Here is a 22484-nt window from a genome sequence, read left to right as displayed (position 1 = left end):
CAATATTCACGAAATTTTTTTCAAAATAGATCGTAAATGTAAGTAAAAAAACATCAACTCTCTAATGAACTCAATTTTCGATTACTCGGGGAGTAAGCCTACAACTACTTGTTGTTGTTGTTGTTCTAATTGTTCTTGCTGGTGTTGTGGGGGTAGGAAAGGTCTATGGAAGCCTAAAAAAAGTCTGAAAAAGGTGTTTTGGTGTTTTGATTTGAGTTAAAGATACTGAGCTTGAGGATAGGGTATTTATGATTATTTACTTAGAATGAAAATGTGAAAAATAAATAATGTGCATGTTTATTTTAATTTTCGTTGGTGAAACAACCCTATTTGACCGTAGATTTTAGCATGCGTTTGGAGTAAGCTGGAGGTTGGATTACGCCTTGTTTCATCAGATATTGCTAACACACTCTTAAACTATTAAAGGAGACTTAGACTAAACTATCTCTAACAGCTTTAAAGCTGTAGCCATTTTTAGGGACATACTAAAATACCTTTTCCTTTTTTTTCTATTGCAGATTTTGCCTTCAGCAGTTAGGACCAGAATCTAGGTGGATATAGCATCTTAAAATTTTCAGTTATAGTAGATTCACATCAACCGTGCATCTGATGTCTAGGCCAGTCCTGTGACTCCTGATTGGCGGCTGTTAAGCCAATCACAGGGCTGAAAACTCAGTCTCTCTCGAGAGTTCACATGGGCAGATTGTATGTTCCACTTCTGAGGGATACGTCTTTCCCTCAGGAAAAGTGGAACATACATTCTGCCTATGTGAACTCTTTCGAGAGACAGAGTTTCAAACCCCGTGATTGGCTTATCAAAAGCCAATCAGGAGCGTCGTAAGGGACTGGCCTAGACATCAGATGCACGGTTGATGTGAATGTACTATAATTAAATGCGATTTTTTTTTTAACCCAAGTCAATATTTGAGAACAGTCCCTTAAAAAGCCGAATCTTCTTGTCATATTTTTGAAGGTCCAACAAGCAGTCCTCCCTCAGTCAATCAGGTGGTTCCCTGTCAAATGCAAGTTACAGTACACAGTTCTCTGAAATAACTTGTTTTTCCGCGTAATATCTGTTTAATCGTTAAGCCTTAGATTTCTCGTTAAATGTGGCTCCTAAGCGTTCATTTCGTTTTAGTTCTTGGGTCAACTTACTGAACAGTGCGAGTGTCGTGTGCCTAAAAGCCCTTGTTCTACTATTTCCACTGCATTGTGTTTCTGTGAATAACGTCAACGGTAAAACCGGACCCCGCCCAGATAGTTGTGCGAAGTTACGAGTAGGAACCTTGTTAACCATTAAAAGATTAAATTTTATTATCAATATTGTTTCAGTAGATGAAGCCTATTCAGATAGAACAAGCACACAGGGGCCACTGCCTTGGAATTCAAGCTTCCAGAGAAGAATTTCAACCTCTCACCGCATTCCCCACAGTGTAGCAGTAACTGATCATAACACAGAGCCAGTGATTTTTCATCGCCCTGGGGAGACGCCAACTGGCGACATCTGAGCACCATGCCACGACACTAACCACCATAGCAGCGGACTAGCTAGATTGTGCATAATGAAGCATATGGTGGCGCTAATCACGAATCTTCTCGGAATATTGCAAAATGCTGCAATTTCCTCGCGTTACTGCATGAAACTTTATTAAATGGTGGCCTGGCATATATCGTTGCCAGACGCACGATTATGGCTAACTTTAACCTTAAATAAAACCAGAACTACTGAGGCTAAAGGGCTGCATTTTGGTATGTTCGATGATTAGAGGGTGGATGATCAACACACCAATTTGCAGTCCTCTAGCCTCAGTAGTTTGTACGATCTGAGGGCTGGCAGAAAAAGTGCGGACAGAAAAAGTGAAGTGCGGACGGACAGACAAAGCTGGAACAATGGTTTTCTTTTCAGAAAACTAAAATCGCTAAAATAATTAACTTGGTCTCTAGAGGATGAGCGAGCTTGAATTCCACTGACCTGACCAAGAGTCATTCATTAGATTACGTTTCTGGAAACCACGTGAATTTAGGATTATGATGAATTCGCCGGAAATAAAAAGGGCTGGGACTCATTCAGTCATTAATTCCTTCATTAAATCATTCATTCATAATTAGGGCTACTGCTCATGTTGTTGTTAAAGCTGTTGTTATTGCTGCTGTTGCTGACAATGGTCTTATTAACCAAACAAAAACTTCTTTCAGTTTTTTTTCTGAAGATTGAAAAAGAAACCCACAAAATTACTGTGTAATACGTGTCTACTTAAGTATTTACATTTTATATCACTCAACACTCGAGTACTTTCAGGCCCTTTCTGTGGCCCTTCTTCAAGAGATGCGTAGGTTATCAGCCAGGGTCAAGGTCCAGCAGTCTTCTGGAACTTCTTGTTGAGCCTGTAATTTTGTGGGTTTCTTTTTCAATAGTCTTATTCCTAAAAATACTGTCGTATTCATTTCATTTTATACAATCGGTACTGTGACTTAACGGAAAAATTGCACGTTTAGCCTACGAGTACTCGAGCCACTCTGTGGCGTCACAGAGTGGCGTCGGTGTGTGGCGGGAATATGTGGCTTTCCATAGGTTTCCATTGATATAAACTGTGGCGGGTATCAGCTAGCCACAGACGCTTGCCACACACGCTCGTGTGCTCCTCATAGCTTATAAACAATGGAAACCTACGGGAAGCCACATCCCCCCCACACACAGACCCACAGAGTGGCTTGTATACTCCTGGTCTTATTTATCATTACAAACCGATTTATTTGGTGGTTTCAATACTCCAAGCAGATTGTTCCCTACAAAAAAAAAAAAAATTAATCATGAAGAAATTAATTTATTCACTGCTTTTACAGACTTCCAGTTCTGAAGTAGCAAATATTTTTTTTATACAGCTACCAGTATTTCTATCTTTATCCGTTTATTCTTGTTTCGTCTGCTTTAAGCTGTCCTTGAGGACTGGAGTACATGAACTGTAAGATTTGAGTACGATTATTTTTAAGTTTTCCCGTTCATCAATTGTTTTGAGTTTTTTCCCCTCTAAACTTCTTATAGTCAATTCTTAGATGGCTGAGTGTTCAATAAATTGTCAAGATTATTTCCCCTTGCATGACAGTGTAATACATTGGCGTGACTCACTTCACATTAATAATGTTATTTGTTATGAAAAATAAATGTAGTCTCAGGTAATATGATTGTGCAATTTCTGATTCAATTCTTACGTTAGCCTTCCTAGCAGTGTCAAAAGCGACTTATAAATCACCTTTAATTCGAATACTTTAGAAAACTTAAAACCTTTAGCACTAGAAAGTTTAGTATAAATTACATTTCGACTGAACGAAGTTTCATGATATGTGAAAAACTCAGACCGTTTAATCCATCTGCTTTGTATTTTATGCATTGCACCAAAACAGCAAGCAGAAATTGTTTGAAACGAATCATTTGCATACATATTAAAGTAGTGGCCTGCCCACCCAGTATATCATTTTCAGTATTGTCATATGGTGATTATGCAAATTGCATCATGTTATGGAGGATCTTTTGGGTATTAATGTGAAGACTGAATAATGTGCGAAGCTGTGTATTTTTATATCTTCAGTAACACAGAGTCATACTCAAAATCCGACAGCCTGGACTCAGACTCAGACTCAGACTCTGTCAGTCTGGACTCAGACTCTGACAGTCTGGACTCAGACTCTTGTCAGTCTGGACTCAGACTCTTGTCAGTCTGGACTCAGACTCTTGTCAGTCTGGACTCAGACTCTTGTCAGTCTGGACTCAGGGACTCAGACTCAGACTCTTGTCAGTCTGGACTCGGACTCAGACTCTTGTCAGTCTGGACTCGGACTCAGACTCTTGTCAGTCTGGCATCGGAGTCAGACTCAAACTCTAACAGTCTGGACTCTGACTCAGATTCAAACTCTGACAGTCTTTACTTGGACTCAGACTCAAACTTGGACTCAAGCTCTGACATTGGATATTCACATGGTTCGCGCCTGACGGCCGCCAATTCTATTATCGATTAATAAATTCCCCCTCGGTTAAACATATATGAAAATATATTAATTCCGAGGTAGAGCGAATTAGATATTGAAGGACATTTGTAGCTCGATATATATATATATATATATATATATATATATATATATATATATATATATAGTATATATATATATATATATGTATATATACATATATATATATCATATATATATATATATATATATATATATATATATATATATATATATATATATATATAATAATTACACACACAACCGTTAAAATACAAAAATGAAAAATACGAATGACAAAACACAAAGACGAGTTAACACTCAAGAGAGAGACCACTGGAGTAAATCAACAGGGAGACAGAATACAACTCCATCTCTCCTCAGAATATAAAAATAAACACAGGAAACCACAAAACAACAGCAACAGAAAAAAAACTATATAAAAGTTGATTGCGACAGCGCTTGTCCCAGAAACACGCCCCCCCCCCCCCCCCCCAAGAAGGCAACGATTTCGTAACCCTACCAATGCGTCATTAAAAGAAAAAAAACGTCAAATCCATTAACGTAGAAATTTATGCCACGATCTCCGGACGATTTCACACCCATCGACCAAATGGTAAAGGGGGAAAAAACTGAGGGGGAAAAAGTGAAGGAAAAAAGGGAAAGTGACAGATAAATGGCGATCTCCTTCTACCCTCATCAATGGTTTTTACTTTTGCTTTTTTTTCAGTAACCCTACCCATCTCTTGGCCCTACCCAGCAACTGTTTTTTTTTTTTTTTTTTTTTTTTTGTTAGATACAATCTTCTGTATCTCTCGTTTATATTGCCAATGTGGATCGAATTTGCCGATGGTATCAAATCTAACAGATAATTCTATTTCAAGTCATTCGTTTTCCTAATTTGGTGTTTTTTCCATTCTTTTACGCTTATTATCCCCAACACAAAGGTTACTGGGAATTAGTTACTAACGCATGGCTGTTTTTTTCGTCAGTCTGTATGCATAAAGGACGGAATGGAATAGAATTTTGCTAAAGACCAAGCACTGGGACATATGAGGTCATTCAGTGCTGAAATGGAAATTGACAGTGGAAATATTTTAAAGGGTGTAACAGGAGGAAAACCTCAAAGCAGTTGCACTATGAAAAAATTATTATTGAGAGAGGGTGCGAAGCAAGAAGGAAGAAAAAGTATATGAAAGGAGGTACAATAAAAGGAATGAGGGAGGTTGCAGCTAGACGCCGATGGAACGCTGCAAAGACCCTTAAGTGATGTCTACAGTGCACCACGTGACGGCACTACCCTCCTATGGGGGCATAAAGGATGTCAAGAAGCTGTTTTTGTGGATTTCAGTTCAACTTCGTGGTGGAGCGGTATGGATCAAGGAGGAGCTGATTATCTGAGATGGATCCGGATTAGGAACAGGACCAGATTAATAGACTGATTAATTGATTGACTGACTAGTTGACCGACTGACTGACTGGCCGACTGGATCTTTTATCCCAGTTTCCCATTCCACCTGTGATCTTTGGCCTTAATTTTCCAAAATATATTCATACATCTTACAAGAAGGTCATGTTATTGTTTTGGTTTGTCTGTCTGCCCATAGAATTTCACACAAACAAGGCGTGATCCGACCTCCAGCTTACTCGGGACACGTGCAAGATTTTTTCCCCCACATGCATAAGTTATATACGTACATTATATTCTTAACGTGAATCCAAACATGGTAAAATCTACTGTCAAATAGAGCCTTGTTTCACCAAAGAAAATTAAGATAAGGATTGTATTTTATTAGAAATAGATTTTCTGCACTGTTTAACATGAACATTATATATTCTTTACATTTTCATTCTCATGAATAAATCAAAACTATCCCATCCTAAAATGCCTGTATCTTTAACTCAACGCAAAACACCTTTTTCAGACCTTTTCAGGCTTTTCTTACCTCCCCTCAAACAAGAGCAACGACAACAAAGTAGTTTGCAGACTTACTCCCCCGAAAATAATGACCAAGTAATACATACATACATACATACATACATACATATATACATATATATATATATATATATATATATATATATATATATATAATATATATATATATATATATATATATATGTGTATATATGTATGTATGTATGATGTATGTATGTATTACTTGGTCATTATATATATATATATATATATATTATATATATATATATATATATATATATATATATATCATGCTTGTGTTTCAGTCGAGTCCAGCTGTGGAAAGCCATCACTGACAAGTACTTACATTTTGAGATAAATACTGAGTGAAATATTTGGGTGGAGGCGAATTGCGCAGCCTTGGTGGAGGTTTGAGGGCTTTAAACGCTCTATTTAATTTGCCTTTGTTTCCTCCTCCTCCTCCTCCTCTCCTCCCCCCTCCTCTTACCTCCTTTCTTCTTCTTCTTCTTCTTGGCTTAATAAACATAATCGTAAGTAACGAGCCAGAGTCAAAACTAAGTTAGAATTTATTTTCAGACCCCTTATGGCTTCCTCTTTTTTTTTTTTTTTTTTTTAAGGAAATTTCGTCGATTGGACCAGGTAGGAAGTTGTCTGGAAGTCATTTTATGGGCCAACTAAAAGAAAAAAAATAAGGGAGAAAGGAGAGGGGTGGGGGTCTTCCAGAACCACTCCTTCATCTCTTACCCCTTTCCAGCAGATCCCCCTACCCTCACCTACTTTCGTTTTCCAGCACCTCCTCTTTCCCTGTACCCAATCTCTTATTCCCCTGCTTTCTTTCCCATATACTTCCTTATCTCCCTCCCAAAACTAACCTCAACTTTCTCTTTACAGCGGTCTCTTCTCTTTCCTCATTCAAACCTGCTTTCCTTTCCAGCAAACTCTACTCTTCCCCCTCCCCAACTCCACAACATCACCTATTCTCCTGGTTCCTACTCTCTCACTCTTACCCCCCCTTTTCATCACTTGCCTTTCTCCCATCTGCTTTCCCCAACCCCAGATACACACAACGCTACTTTCCAGTCCAGGATCCTCCTCTCACTCTCTCCCAGACGTCGACTTTCCAGCGCAGCCCCCTCACTCTCTTCCAAACGTCTTTTCCAGGGCCCTCCCTTCCACTCTTTCCGAGACGTCTGGAATCTGGCCCGAGGCATCTTCACAAATCTTATAGGCCTCATCCCACACTCATCTCAGCATTGTTTACAAGTCGTTATCATTTTACTGGGGTGATTGAGTGGGCCGTTACGGCGGTTGTAATGGGCCAGATATCCTTCAGTTATCCTTCTCCTGCTCGCCCAGGGGGCGGGGGGACGGGGAGGAGGGTGAGGATGATGATGATGATGATGATAGCTGCGATCGTCATCCGAGGGGAAAGTTTCCTTTTTGGGGAAAGGGTGAGGGAGGGAAGAAAGTCTTGGCAGGGATGTAGGGGGAATGTGATAAAAAGAAATCGAAGGAAGGAATTAGCGTTTATGAAGATAGGTGGCGTAATACAATAGTAAATAGGAAGAAGGAATGGAGATGGGAAATGGTATTATAAAATAGGAGATGAAAGTTGAGAAATAGGAAACTGAATTGTGTAAAGAGCGGATTGGGGAAGTAAAAGATAATTGAATGACAGTTAGAAGTAGCTGAAACCGAAAGGAAGACTGGAACTCTGCGAAAAAAGATGTAGGAAGGAAAAATTAGGAAATTTTTTAAGTCAAGAAAAAGGGTCAACTGAAAATAGGAAAAGTGAGCGCATATAAAAACAAAGGTTTAAATGCAGAATTTCTCAAGAGAGAACAGACTCCTTTGAAGAAAGAGTGAACCACCGAGATAAAATAGTGATGGCACATCAAAGACATTTTTAAATCGAGGACGAAAAACATGAAGAAAGGGAGAGCTTGCTTGACTTAATCACGCCTTGCCTCTTTCTCGCCATAACCGCAATTATCAAACATGAGTAATCATTATGATCACGCAAAAAAAAATCACAAGAAAAGCCATTATGCATCCCAAGATTAAAACATGACTCCTAAACACTTCAAGTGAGTCTGTAAACACGGCAATATTTTTCTTCTATCAACGTCTAAAGAGAACAGAACTCCTCGTTTCATTCCAATTTTTTAAAATAAGCCTCTCATGCAGATGGGAGACACAATCTATACGCTTCTGGCAGAGAAACTTACGCGCGGGAGACGTTCATAAATTAGGGAGAGCGAGAATTCGGAGCCAAAAGAAACCCTCTCTTGTTTCGAGTTGGCGGCGGAAGGGGACGGAGGGGGGGTGGGGGGGGAATCGCTGCCCAACGCAGCAGCCATTATGTAAAAGCGATTATAGATTCACGCTGTGTCTGCCAAAGACGAAGTGCGGCGTCGGCATAAGGTTAATTATATTTCCTATTATTTTTCCTTCGCATTCATCCATTATCTCAATGAATTTATTGCTCTTCATCAACATTCCTGAGGAGTTGTAACTCCTTGAGGGCTGGCATACGTCCCTCATATAATTTTCTGATTTGGGTTACGTGTGTCTATGTGTATATCTATACATACATATATTCATATATATACATATATATATATATTATATATATATAATATATATATATATATATATCTATGTATAGATAGATATATTAGTACACTGTATGTGTACTAATATATCTATCTATACATATAGATATATACATACATATGTAAACCAAGCCATCACAATAGGACCTGTCTTACTCATTGCAAATGTTCCATCAAGGATGAAAACCCTGTGCAGAAAACTTCAATGCAGCTCTTTTACACCCTAATACATATATACATATATATACATAATATATGCACATATATAAACAATATATATATATATAGACATTTATACATATAAATATAGATATGCGAGTCCACGTATGCAAAAATACATACTTGTATAAATACACCAACTCGGCAAGTTTGTAAACAATATTTTCACCCCCTAAAGTGCAATATTTATTAAACAAGAAAACAGTAATATTTCCATGCAAGTCACGAGTACCAAATGCCCAAATGCCTTCCCCCGTCTTTCATCACAAGTCATGTCCCCCTGTGGCGACAGGGAGTAGGAACAGGAAAGCCAAACAAGACCAGAAATAATAGGATAATGACAACAAGAAGAACGATTAACTGCACCAGTGCCATCCCTTAGGAAGAAGTCTTTGGCCTAGAGCCAGGACGAGAGACTTCTAGATCAACTTATGGGCATAATCGTCAATCTCTCTCCCCATCCAAAAAATAGCTAAAGTCACAGTAACTTATGACGGAGAGTCATTGTGATACATCACAAGAAAACCAGATTAAAACGAAAGTCTAACAATAAAGGTTGAAGGAGGAAGAAGTAGTCACGCCAGAGAGGGATTTATAAGGTCATGTTACATTCTCTTCTATGTGGTGAAGAAACCGGAATGTATGTCACCCCCCGAAGCAAGTTTGGGAACTAAAGAAAACGTAAATAAAAGAAAACAGAGAATGGTAGAGAATTCCAAATTTCAAATGAATGGGATGGACGATTGAGAGATAATCATCGTGTTTCCAACTCGTGCTCCCCATAGGGGGGCTGGTAGTAGTGCCGTCAGTGCACCTCACGCAGTGCACGTTGGGTAATAAGGTTCTTTGCAACGTCACCTCTGCCTCTAACTGCAACCCCTTTCATTCCTTTTACTGTACCTCCGCTCATATTCTGTTCCTTCTTGCTATCCACGGTCTAGATCCAACCTCTCCTAATAATTGTTTCGTAGTGCAACTGCGAGGTTTTCTTCCTGTTCCACCTTTTAAACCTTTCTAATCTTAATTTCCCTTTCAGCGTCCGGAGTCCCCTTCATCAATAGCAGTTACTTTCGATATTTAATTTATCACTCATATTATCAGAAGAAAGTCTGAAGGGCGACTGTTCCAGTGGCTCAATGCTTTAACAACGGGCAGAGTCGATCACAAGATAATCTGTACTTCTTTAAATCACACAAGTCATCACTCGCTCTCGTGGCTCAATGTTCCGTCAGCGGTTGGAGCGGTCATTCTTTGACCGATCAAGTCACTCACTCTCGTATAGCGGGTCCTTTAATAAACGGCGCTGACCAAAGTGACCTGAGGCTGACCAAAACTACCTATATAATGTTTTCCTCCTTATCATTTCCTCAGAGTGAAGGCTGATTTGGCAACATGGGATAAAGCCCTGGGTGCTACTTTGGGTTGCGTCTAAACGTCACCTACTCCGAAGTGCTAGTACTAAATACCATACGGTAAATGTCAACTAGACGACCACACGAAGACATCGTTTATTAATATGATTCGTCGACCACACAATATAGAAATGGGTGCATATAATACTTTGATCACCGAGGGGCCAGCACTAAACCTGACGTCCCACGGAGCTTCCGCCATGTTTGGTACTATAGTAGATTTGCAATATCCGTGCATCTGATGTCTAGGCCAGTCGCTTACGACGCTCCTGATTGGCTGTTGATAACCCAATCACAAGATGACGCGTAACACTGTCTTTGTGAATATTTCCAAATGCTATTTTTAGCAATATTTTAACTATAATATTACCATCAATTGTAGTATTTTTCTCAAATTCTTTTCTTAAAGAATCGAGAGGGATTCTTTAATTTACCTATTTGCATATAGATGGAAAGAGTATCTGCCAACCAAAAACAAAAAAGGCATAATCCTACCTCCAGCTTACACGGGACGCATGCAATACTTTCCCCTCACGCATAAGTTGTAAACACTATATTCCTAACTTAACGTGAAATAGTCTTTGTAATTAATACTCATACTTAGTACTACCCATACTAACAACAAGGATCAAATGGAAAGGACACAAAATAAACACGCTCGAATATTCTCAGTTATATAACGAAGTGGAAATACAAATTGACTCAAAAGAAACATAGCCTAAATTCAGTAAACTAAATAAAAATTAAAACGTGCTAAAATCTATGGTCAAATAGAGCCTTGTTTTACCAGCAAAAATTTACATAAATATTCTATATTTTATTAGAAATAATTTTTCAGCTCTGTTTACCATGCACATTATTTTTTTACATTCTCAGCCTAATAAATAAATCATAAATATCCTATCCTAAAATTCCATTATTTTTAACTCTGAGCAAAACGCCTTCTTCATTCATTTTTAGGCTTTTCCACAGACCTTTCCCAAGACCCCCCCACAACCAACAACCACCAGCAACAACACATTAGTTTGTAGCTTACTCCTCTAGTAAGCGAAAAAGCCAGCTAAGCATAAAGGAGCCAACATACCTGAAAGATAACTCTAGTCTATGAAAGTCCAGAATCCAGGAATGAACGTCAGAACCCAGATCTGAGACCACTTCAAATTCCAAATTAGTCTTTGAAAAGATTAAATAAAAAAAAATTCTGGCATATATGCAATTGCACCATTCCTAACTGTTGTTATATTTGACGAGCGCCTAAACTTCTATGAGAGAGTTCGGAATTCAAACGTTGAATACTTTCCTCATTCATAGGTAAGGACCAGGGGAATTATTTCGGACAATTAGAAATTCATTTCTCGATATAATGTTGTTCGGATCCCGCAATAAGCTGTAGGTCCCGTCGCTAAGTAACCAATTGGTTACGTCAATGAAAATCTAACCCTTCGGGTCAGCTCTAGGAGAGCTGTTAATCAGTTCAGTTGTCTGGTTGAACTAGGATATACTTAACAGACATGTAATAATACATTTACAGGCTGCTCGTACGAGCAAGAGGCCGAGCTTGTTCTGTCCTAAAACCAAATGGCCCTGACTAACAGAAGCTGTCATTCATCTGTTCATTTTCTTTTGGCGTTTTCTCATCAATATCGTACCTCCGGCAGAATAGAAGTGTCTAGTATTTTTTTATTTTGCTTTCTTCTTGTATGATCTTCACTTCAGGCGGCATTTCGTCGTATAGTCTTAGTGGCCAACGTTCAAAGAATTTATATGCCACTGGAACGAGATGTTGGAAAGACCTCTCGGAAAACAACCCCTTAAATTGGCAAGAAATGCCATAGACACGAAATTAGGGAGTCGAAAGTAATCATAACGAACAGAAATCACCTTCCGAAATCTAAAACGAAATCTTCAGATGTAAACAGTACAAAATTAGAGCCCCATAAGGGCAAACGGAGGCAATATCGCTCAGTGTCACTTGGGAAATTAGCAATCAGGGCGAGAGGGGAAAAGTAAAGATGCCCTCACATGATGGCACTTGTGAAATTAATAGTTTGCTATCAATAGCAGTGATAAGGACGCTATCAAGCCTTCTGCTTCTGAAGCGGCCTGTGAAGGGACTGGCGGTGATCAGTACGCACCTTCCAGCAAAGTTATCTTCCTACCGGTTACTCAGTTCCTCGTTGGACGGGTGGTTTTCGCGCTCGGCTACCAATCCGTTGGTCCTAAGTTCGATTCTCGGTGGAATCAGAGGAATGTATTTCTGATGACAGAAATTAATTTCTCGATATAATGTGGTTCGGATCCCACAACAAGCTGTAGGTCCCGTTGCTAGGTGACCAATTGGTCCTTAGCCACGTAAAAATATATCTAATCCCTGGGGCCAGCCCTAGGAGAGCTGTTAATCAGCTCAGTGGTCCGGTAAAGCTAAGATATACTTACTTATCTTCCTACTGTTTTCTGGAAATTGTCAGCACGAAACCAATCCATAAATACGAGGGTAGAGACGTAATATGCCAACGAAGACGTCAGTACGCAGTATTAAAAATATATCTACGTAGATTAGTCCCGTCGTTACTAATTAGGGGAAAGTCTACAAACCAATCTAAAAAGGTCAAGGTGTAAAATTAAAATGTTCAGTACACTATTTTGAGAAAGGCCAATGTTTAGCATACCTAAAGCAGACATTCTCTCTCTCTCTCTCTCTCTCTCTCTCTCTCTCTCTCTCTCTCTCTCTCAGATTGACTGAAGTGTCATTATGATGGTTGGGGGTTGAGTTCGTAGCACTTGGCTCATTATGAAGTTTTGACACATGAACATGAAACTTTTAAATATTAAACCGAAACCATTACTTAATACCGAATTCACTATAATTGGGAATAAGTTACACCTAAGGGGAATTACAGCTGATAAGCTGGTGGAGATCGGTTGATTACAATTCTAAGCACAGAGCCTTAAACTCTAAAAAATTTATGTACACCCGAGTCGAAGACAACATCTCTCCCTCTTGGTTGCTGAATGGATAAGTCGACTGTCTATCACTGTCTTTAAACCAAAAGGCACAAGTTTGAGCCCTGGCTAAGACATATGGCTATTTATTTATCAATTACAGTTGTCTTATGGTGCAAACCATTGCCAAGGTATAGTGATTTTTTATTAAGTTATATTTTTTTTGATTGGTTTGTTAAGAGTGTAAAAAATCGTGGTTTTGTACATTGACAAAACTTCAAATAAATAAATAAATATTTATTTATATAAATAAATGAACAAATAAATAAATAAAATTATATTATATATACGTATATATATATATATATATATATATATATATATATATATATATATCTATATATAGAGGGATCCACAGTAATATCTATTTATCTAGATATAATATATTTATGGAAATATATACAAAGCTTATATATATTTCCATAAGCTTTGTATATATTTCCATAAATATATTATATCTAGATAAACAAGGATATTACTGTGGATCCCCTATTGATTACTTAGAAGCACGATACAGTGTTTTGATATTGCATATATATATATATATTTGTGTGTGTGTGTGTGCACGAGTGCGCGTTTGTACACTGACATTCCAATATCAAGTTGTTTCCCTTGACAGGAGGTATCACTTGAGGAAAAAACAATGCAAGTCACTGCCACATCCACATATTTCTATCGCCGATATATTGATGGACATCTTGTGTATAAAACTCTTATAAGCTTTGAATTCTTAAAAAGGGTATATGAAGTATGGGTACAGATGAAAGCAAGTCTAGGTTAAAATAAAAATATGATTGGGGAGAGCAGCTCAGAGAGAGAGAGAGAGAGAGAGAGAGAGAGAGAGAGAGAGAGAGAGAGAGAACGTCAATAAAATAAAACTATCAAGATGCGTGAGAGAGAATTTTCCGTGAAAAAGGGCACTCTAGGGAATGTAGAACCATCGGTGCACTCCACGTGATGCACTGTAGGCATCACTAAATTTATTTCTCCATTTTTCACAGAGTGGCAATGATCCCCCGCCCCCCTCCCCCACACTTCTCCAGATTAAGTCCCGAACACAGCTTTAGTACAATCACGGTCTAGGTAGACCGTGAGTACAATGGCAGTTCAAGGGAAGTTCAAGCAACTCGTGAGCTGCCTGAAATTTTTTAAAGCAATTACTTAGAAGCACGAGCAATTGCTAGGTTCTATTTACTGGAAATGAAGCAATTAATGAAAAATACTTAGCATTTGCTTGAACTCACGTGTCAGCTTAAAACATAGTACTACTACTAGCAATAGCATTTGCTTTTTATTCATTGGAAGTGAAGCTTCTGCTTTAAACTCCAAGCAACAGCATTTGTTGACGTTTTAATGTATAATATATATTATCTCTAATAAAGTCCTTCACTCCCAGTACCTCTCCACATCAGCACTCACTCTCAAAAGTGAACGAGACAAGTCCTTCACGACAGTCTCTCTCCACCACCAACTCCTCTCTTCACCCTTTCCACAAACACCAGAGTCCCTCCCAACTTGCATCAAAACCTTGTAACAAGGTCCTTCACCCCTCTCCCCGCCCCATCACCCCCTTCCAGTGACCGGCCCCCAACTTCCATTCACAGAGACGTACGTAAACCACGAAACGCGACCACTTCCTATTTATACACACTGTCTCAACCTCTTCCATGCGCCCGGCGTGATTGCTTTTGTTCTCTTTCAAACCGACGACGTCGCGTCGCCTGGACAAACACTCTGCTAGTTCACTTAATTACATTCATATTCAATTTGTCTCTCGGGATATTTAATGGCTGGCTGGCTGGCTGGAGGAGTGGTTCCCGTCGAGGAGCACTATTGTTGACCGTTATTTGGTGGCTAGCCTTTGAGTAGCTACTTGGCGTAAATTGTGTTGGCTAGTTGTCTGCTTCTCGTTCGTTTGATTTTCTTCGAAAATAATACTTCAACTCGTGCGTGACAGGATTAAAATTCACGTTTTTTTTTTTTTTTCTATTCATTATATACCTATATATATTTTGTCGCATATCTTTAATAGCCCATTAATGTTTACTGCTAGCTCACGTCTATATTATATATATAATTGTAAATTTGCCTTTATTTATTCATTCACCACGTTCCATACCGTCTTGAATCAGTTATAGATATATGTTCATATACATGAACATATATATACATATATCTATCTATGTACATTATCACAACCACTATAGAAATTAAACGCCAGGTGTAAATCCTGATCAGCTTCGACTTTATATCTAAGCCATTTTCTGAGAACCTAAACGAAACGTTTCACTTTATTTGTAGTTAAATGACATGAATCATTCGTCAATGTGATTTTATATATTTAAATATATACATTATATATATATTATATATATATATATATTCATATATATATATATATATATATATATAATATTACACATATACATATATATACGTGTGCAGACATTTATAATTCGATATCCATAACAGCAGGAGCAACCAGATAATACGGTCATAGGTCATGGCCATGTTCATACTTCAACCGCCAATTCATTCATCTACACTTCACAAACTGCCCTTTCACTCATCTCTGCACGCACTCTCGCTCTTCCTTAACTTTCAATATCTCTTTCAATACCTCTTTCAATATCTCTTCCAGATTCTCTTCCTCCTCTTTACCCATAAAATATCTCTGAAACATACTTTTTTCAACAATGTTACCGTCCATTATTTTAACATCCCCACCCATCTTGAAACATTCTGTTTCATATGATGACCATCTTATTACTATACACATACATTCATATACATAATATATATATATACAGTAGATCAACTTTTAGCTCAGTGATCAAGGCACTCTTTTCAAGTACGATCGCAGCGTGATTTAGTTACGTACCTCTTAAAAGCCCATTGTGACTATGTTGACCTGAGCACTGATGAAAGTACCTAGTATGTTGACCTAAGCGCTGTTGAAGGTACCTAGTATGTTAACCTAAGCGCTGTTGAAGGTACCTGGTATGTTGGCCTAAGAATTGATGAAGGTATCTGGTATGTTGACTTGAGCATTGATGAAGGTATCTGGTATGTTGACTTGAGCATTGATGAAGGTACCTGGTATGTTGCCCTAAGCATTGATGAAGGTACCTGGTATGTTGCCCTAAGCATTGATGAATGTACATGGTATATTGACCTAAGCATTAATGAATGTACCTGTGTTGATCTGAGTGTTGATAAAGGTACCTGGTGTGTTAACCTAATCATTGATGAAGGTACCTGGTATGTTGCCCTAAGCATTGCTGAAAGTACATGGTATATTGACCTGAGCGTTGATGAAGGTATCTGGTATGTTGACCTAAGCATTGATGAAGGTACCTGGTATGTTGACCTAAGAATTGATGAAGGTATCTGGTATGTTAACCTAAGCATTGATGAATGTACCTGGTATGTTGCCCTAAGCATTGCTGAATGTACATGGTATATTGACCTAAGCATTGATGAATATACCTTTGTTGATCTGAGCTTTGATAAAGGTACCTGGTGTGTTAACCTAAGCATTGATGAAGGTACCTGGTATGTTGCCCTAAGCATTGCTGAAAGTACATGGTATATTGACCTGAGCGTTGATGAAGGTATCTGGTATGTTGAACTGAGCATTGATGAAGGTACCTTGTATGTTGGCCTGAGTTTTGCTTAAAGTACCCGGTATGACCTGAGCATTGATGATGGTACCTGGTATGTTGTCCTAAGTATTGTTGTTGATACCTGGTATGTTGCCCTAAACACCGATGAGAAAGTACCTGGTATATTGACCTAAGCATTGATGAATGTACCTGTGTTGATCTGAGCGTCGATGAAGGTACCTCATGTGTTAACCTAAGCATTGATGAAGGTACCTGGTATGTTGAGCTAGGCATTGGTGAAGGTACCTGGCAGCCAACTGACTGAGATAGGCTGCTGCAGCCACAGTGGCGAAGGGCACGCAGTTCGTGCGCAACTTTCACCCTTAAACCACTTTCTGAGAGAACCTGAAGGGGTGGGACTCCTTCCAGAGCCAGCCATCCCCTCTAAGGGGAAAAGCTCAATTCCCCAGCGTTTAAATTTCACTCGCTGAAAATGCTGACCATCGCGGCCCGATTGCGTCCGCAGTTTCAAGCCTTAACGCAGCACGGACAACTGCGCGGATTCAATTTGCAACAGCATAGCATTTAAACGAAGGAAGAAAATTAATTTTAGTCATCGCCAACGGTGGAAGTTTCCCGTCAAAATTTCATTTTCCTTCTCGACCATTGGAGAAGTCCACCACCGTCCCCTCCCCCTCCTCCCCTAGCGGTGGGGTCCCAACCACCTATCTACCTTAATTTCCTTTTCCATTACTAATTTCTCCCATTACTTCCTTACCTGAGACGCTTTCATTTCCCTTTTCATCATTCATTTCTCGCTGGGCTTCCCTTCTGCCCGCTGGCTACTTCACTCAGCTAGTCTTTGCAAGAGAGAGAGAGAGAGAGAGAGAGAGAGAGAGAGAGAGAGAGAGAGAGAGAGAGAGAGAGCTGATATCTTCATGAAAATAACGTTTAAACAATTTATTATGATGTTTCAATAATATAAGATCTTTGTCATTTCTTTTTCCCCTTGAGAGTTCTACTGTAAAAGCAGTCTCACAAAGAGAGAGAGAGAGAGAGAGAGAGAGAGAGAGAGAGAGAGAGAGAGAGAGAGAGACGGCTGTCAAGTCGTTTCTATGTTCCCGCCAAATCTCAACTATTACCTTTTCAGACGTATTGATTCTGGCGGATTTCTGGGCCTCTTTTGCAAATTAAAATGGTCTTCCCGACTCTTTATTCCTTCCAGTATTTCAGAGGTTTCATTTGGAAACATTCATTACCGTGGTGTCTTTCTCCCCTGGAAAAAAAGGGGTGTTATTTTTTTTCGTTTTTTTTTTAGAAAGGGGTCATCTCAACATACGCTTAAAGGACTCTAATATTACGCATATTTAGCAGCCATGCTCACTTGTTTTAGTTTGCTTAATTATACCTAAAGTGTTTAATTTTGTTATTATCATATTAAGACAAGCTCCAACCCAAGATGGAAAAGCACAACAGCAGCACAGGCCCCGAGCCCAGTATGGAAAAAGGAGTAAAGAAAGAACCATGCACTAGAAATAACAAGGAAAGGTATCATATTATCATCGTCTCTAATAACGCCTAACGGAGAGAGCCTGTGTTTGAACTCGGCAACTAACGTCTATCCCTCGCTTTGTCTTCCACAAATCTCCACCCTGCCTTCTCATAGTTCTTAACCAAGCATGTCTGGGTCTCACCTAGGTTGAAAGAAAACGAGATGAAACTATTTGACTGGGTAGGATACGAGAGTCGAGAGCTTATTCACTCGAAATATACTTACATCAGCTATGGTTTTCTGAAGTTCCAACGATTATAGCAAGACTTAGAATCTGTTGTATTCTAGTCGGCTACTTTAGACCAAATCAGAATAAATTAATAGTAAAAACATTTCCTCGGGATAGACAGGGTACTAAATATTTTGCAAGATTCAATATAGCCATTTTTTTTTCACCCCAGCTGACGAAGCAACGGATTGGATATGGTTTTGAAATGTGCATTTGCAGTCAAGAAAGGCGCCTATACTAAAATTCCTTCATAATTTTGTCTTTAAAAATATTTTTTGTTTAATAAAAATGCAAAACTCTCATTTACGCTGACAGCACACAAGAGTGCAGCATATACATGAGAACGTTTATATTCATAATTTTTCCTTTATCAGTAATATTTGTTTGTTTGTTTGTTTGTAGGTATGGTGTTTATACGTTGCATGGACCCAGTGGTTATTCAGCAACGGGACCAACGGCTTTACATGACTTCCGAACCACGTCGAGAGTGAACTTCTATCACCAGAAAGACACATCTCTAACCCCTCAGTGGAATGTCCGAGGTTCGAACTCGCGGCCACCGAGGTGGTAGTCCAAGACCAAACCGACCACGCCACTGAGGCGCTCTGTCCTCTTTAGAGTCACCAATAGTACCCACAAAATTGTAATATTACTCACCAAAGGTACACCTGATGGTTCATGAACACATATGTATACGTATATGTAACTAAGATGTATACACACATAATAATAATAATAATAATAATAATAATAATAATAAAACCCAATGCACAAAAATCACAAATACCTTTTATTATCGAATTCACTACACCTTGAGAATAACTTATACGCCCAAGGGTAATTATAGTCCATGAGTCCTGCACCTAACAGGACTCGAACCATGACCTGGTTTGGAATCAAAGAACACAAAGACTTTAACCACCAGGCTATTAAGTGACATTTAATTGTTACAAATTTAGCTATCAGCAATCATGGCAGAGATGCGTTAATATCGAGTCTAAGTACATAACCTGAATTCGACAGTCCCGTGTACTAAACCAGAGTCGACATTAACCTACAAATCTCTTGACACGCGGGTGGTCCTACTCACGGTCTATGCAAGGTCCTTTAAATATACTCGGAGTATATTTAAAGGACCTTGGGTCTATGGTTGTTGTTAACCAAGCAATGGGTCAAGTTCTACCCACACAGAAGCAATTGTCAATTATAATTTCTCTTGGGTGTAAATTACTCCAAAGGTATAGATTATTGATACTAAAAAAGATACTTCGTTGTCAACTTACTAGTTTAAAAACAAAAAAATATAACATCATTATATTATTAATATAATATTAATATAATATATTATATAAATATATATATACATATTCTAGATATTATTATGATATATATGTATAATATATATATGTATATATATGTAGATATATATAGGTATATATATGTATATATTACTATATATCATATATATATATATATTTATTATACATACATAATATATTACTATATATATTATATATATATATATATATATATATATATATATAAAATTGTATATGTATATTAACTAGTATTTGACAAGAAGTATCTTTTTAGTATCAAATAATCTATACTTTTGGAGTAATTTACACCCAAGAGAAATTATAACTGACAATTGCTTCTGTGTGGGTAGAACTTGACCCATTGCTTGGTTAACAACAACCATAGACCCAAGGTCCTTTAAATATACTCCGAGTATATTTAAAGGACCTTACATAGACCGTGAGTAGGACCACCCGCGTGTCAAGAGATTTGTAGGTTAATGTCGACTCTGGTTTAGTACACGTGACAGTCGAATTCAGGTTATGTACTAGACTCGATATTAACGCATCTCTGCCATGATTGCTGATAGCTAAATTTGTAACAATTAAACACGTCACTTCATAACCAGGTGGTTAAAGTCTTTGTGTTCGCAGTTTCCAAGTCAAACGTTTGTAAGTCCTACTAATGATCAAGCCCCGCTAATAATGGATTCCAGGTAAAAAAAAATAGTCACAGGAAAAAAGTCACATTAATGTTTATTAGGTAGCGACCCCTAATTTAACCCGGTATGTATCCACATTTACGGTGTTTCGTACAAAGAAAGACTGTAAATATAATAAAAGATAATGACCCCAAGAAATACTAGGAATTCTGTTTGTGACTTTATTACCGGCTACCATAAATTAATGTAACTTTTTTGTTCCTAGCCAAAATTGACTTTTTCTGTGACTTTTTTTTCCCTGTGACCGGCTACCTAATAGAATGGTAGCTATAGCGCATGGAATTCGCAAGAAGTGCTTTAGCCCTATTTAATAAATTGCATTGTTCATTAGCAGGTGAACTTAACTTGTTAGACTAATTATAAGCACGCGTGTGAATAAGAGTAAATATACGTTAACGACCCGTAAATATTTGATGGAAAATAACTATATAAAATGAAATAAAGGTTTCCCTGTTCTGTACCACGCAACAGCTGTATACCTGCTGTAAGAAACACAGGTTTGTTTGTATGGTGTTTTTACGTTGTATGGAACCAGTGATTATTCAGCAACGGGACCAACGGCTTTACGTGACTTCCGAACCAGTCGAGATTGAACTCCAGTCACCAGAAATAACACTTTACTTCACTTCCGAACCACGTCGGGAGTGAACTCCTATCACCAGAAATACACATCTCTAACCCCTCAATGGAATGCCCGAGAGAAACAAGTTGTAAAGTCAAAACAAAATCAAAATAACGAAAAAACTGCAGTAAGTAATATTGAATCCAAAGTAGCAATGGGATGTCAACTCACAACGTTGGTTTCTTCAATATCACGTTTAATGGAGGCACTCCGAGGCAGCGTTATTTCCCTTCTGTGTCAGTCAATCGATTCCATCCTTCGAGAGGCTTCCTTCCTTCACCTGGTTCTGTCCTTTTGTTTCTCTCTTTCAGTCCTTATCCCAGCCCCACCGAGCCTTCGTCACAGAGGTCACCGGGATAAATATATTCGCTGTAGTAACCGCAATCTGCTGGAATAAGCGACACTCGGATTTCACAAGGCGTCTGTCTACTGACTTCTTTGTGACTTAGGACGAATTGACCAACGCTATGAACACGCGCACAGCACTGGCCATCAAAGTCCTGACCAATTAATAGCTCCTTTCGCCCTAATACAACCTCGTATTTGTCACCAATTTCGTGTTCGTCTGAAGCTGACAACCTGAACTAAATCCGTTTCTACAACCGGCTACCTTTAACTTGGCAGTCCGGTCGTTTAACTTATCAGCTACGCGCGGTACCCATGTTAAATCAAGGCATTATTTTTGGATTTGTGACAGAAACAGCGCTCAGGCTATTCATAAACAGTGAAGGATTACAGCTATGAAACAAAGGTCCCCAAAAGTGGAATTTTATTTTCAAGGGGCAATTCCAACGGCAAAATAATGCGGGAGGGGGGTTACCATTGTTCGCCACGTAGATCAAAGGACAACGCCCGTATTACCGCCAGCACTCCGGGACACGAAAGATAAATTCAGCTTCTGTTTATTTTATGAAAACAGACGAGACTAATCTACCTGGGGGAAAAAATGTTTATGAACATTAGCACGGTCTGAACGCTAATAGTTTTACGTATGACAGCTGTCACCGGCATTCGCAATGGTGCACTCTGGAGGTCCAAAATGCTCGTTGCTTTTATTTTGAAAATACGAATACTATTGTGAAAAAAATGTTTCACAGTCACCTACGGTGAAACAATGCAAATGGCTTATATGATGGCAAATGAAGCCAAATGTAAGTAAATTCGTGATGTAAATATAGTTATCTGAGCAATTTTGATACGAGTACAATAATAGTTTTCATTTGTTGTTATCTTCTTATTTGCGGGTGAAGAGAGGCAGGCTGCTTT

At 38.6% G+C, this 22484-nt stretch overlaps 1 protein-coding gene across 1 annotated transcript in view; it reads right to left on the bottom strand.

The window, feature by feature from the left end:
* The window catches only part of LOC135197005 (zinc finger protein 260-like), a 287023-nt gene extending 265285 nt beyond the window's left edge, over positions 1–21738 (bottom strand). The window contains exon 1 of the mRNA XM_064223894.1: positions 21390–21738. The gene's annotated coding sequence lies outside the window, so the exon portion shown is untranslated. The remainder of the gene's footprint in view (positions 1–21389) is intronic.
* Between the last annotated feature and the right edge of the window lie 746 nt (positions 21739–22484).

The sequence above is a fragment of the Macrobrachium nipponense genome, chromosome 18 (genome assembly GCF_015104395.2).
Source record: "Macrobrachium nipponense isolate FS-2020 chromosome 18, ASM1510439v2, whole genome shotgun sequence".
Taxonomy (NCBI): Eukaryota; Metazoa; Arthropoda; class Malacostraca; order Decapoda; family Palaemonidae; genus Macrobrachium; species Macrobrachium nipponense.
Note: the sequence above shows the minus strand (reverse complement) of the source record. Positions and strands in the feature narration are given on the sequence as shown.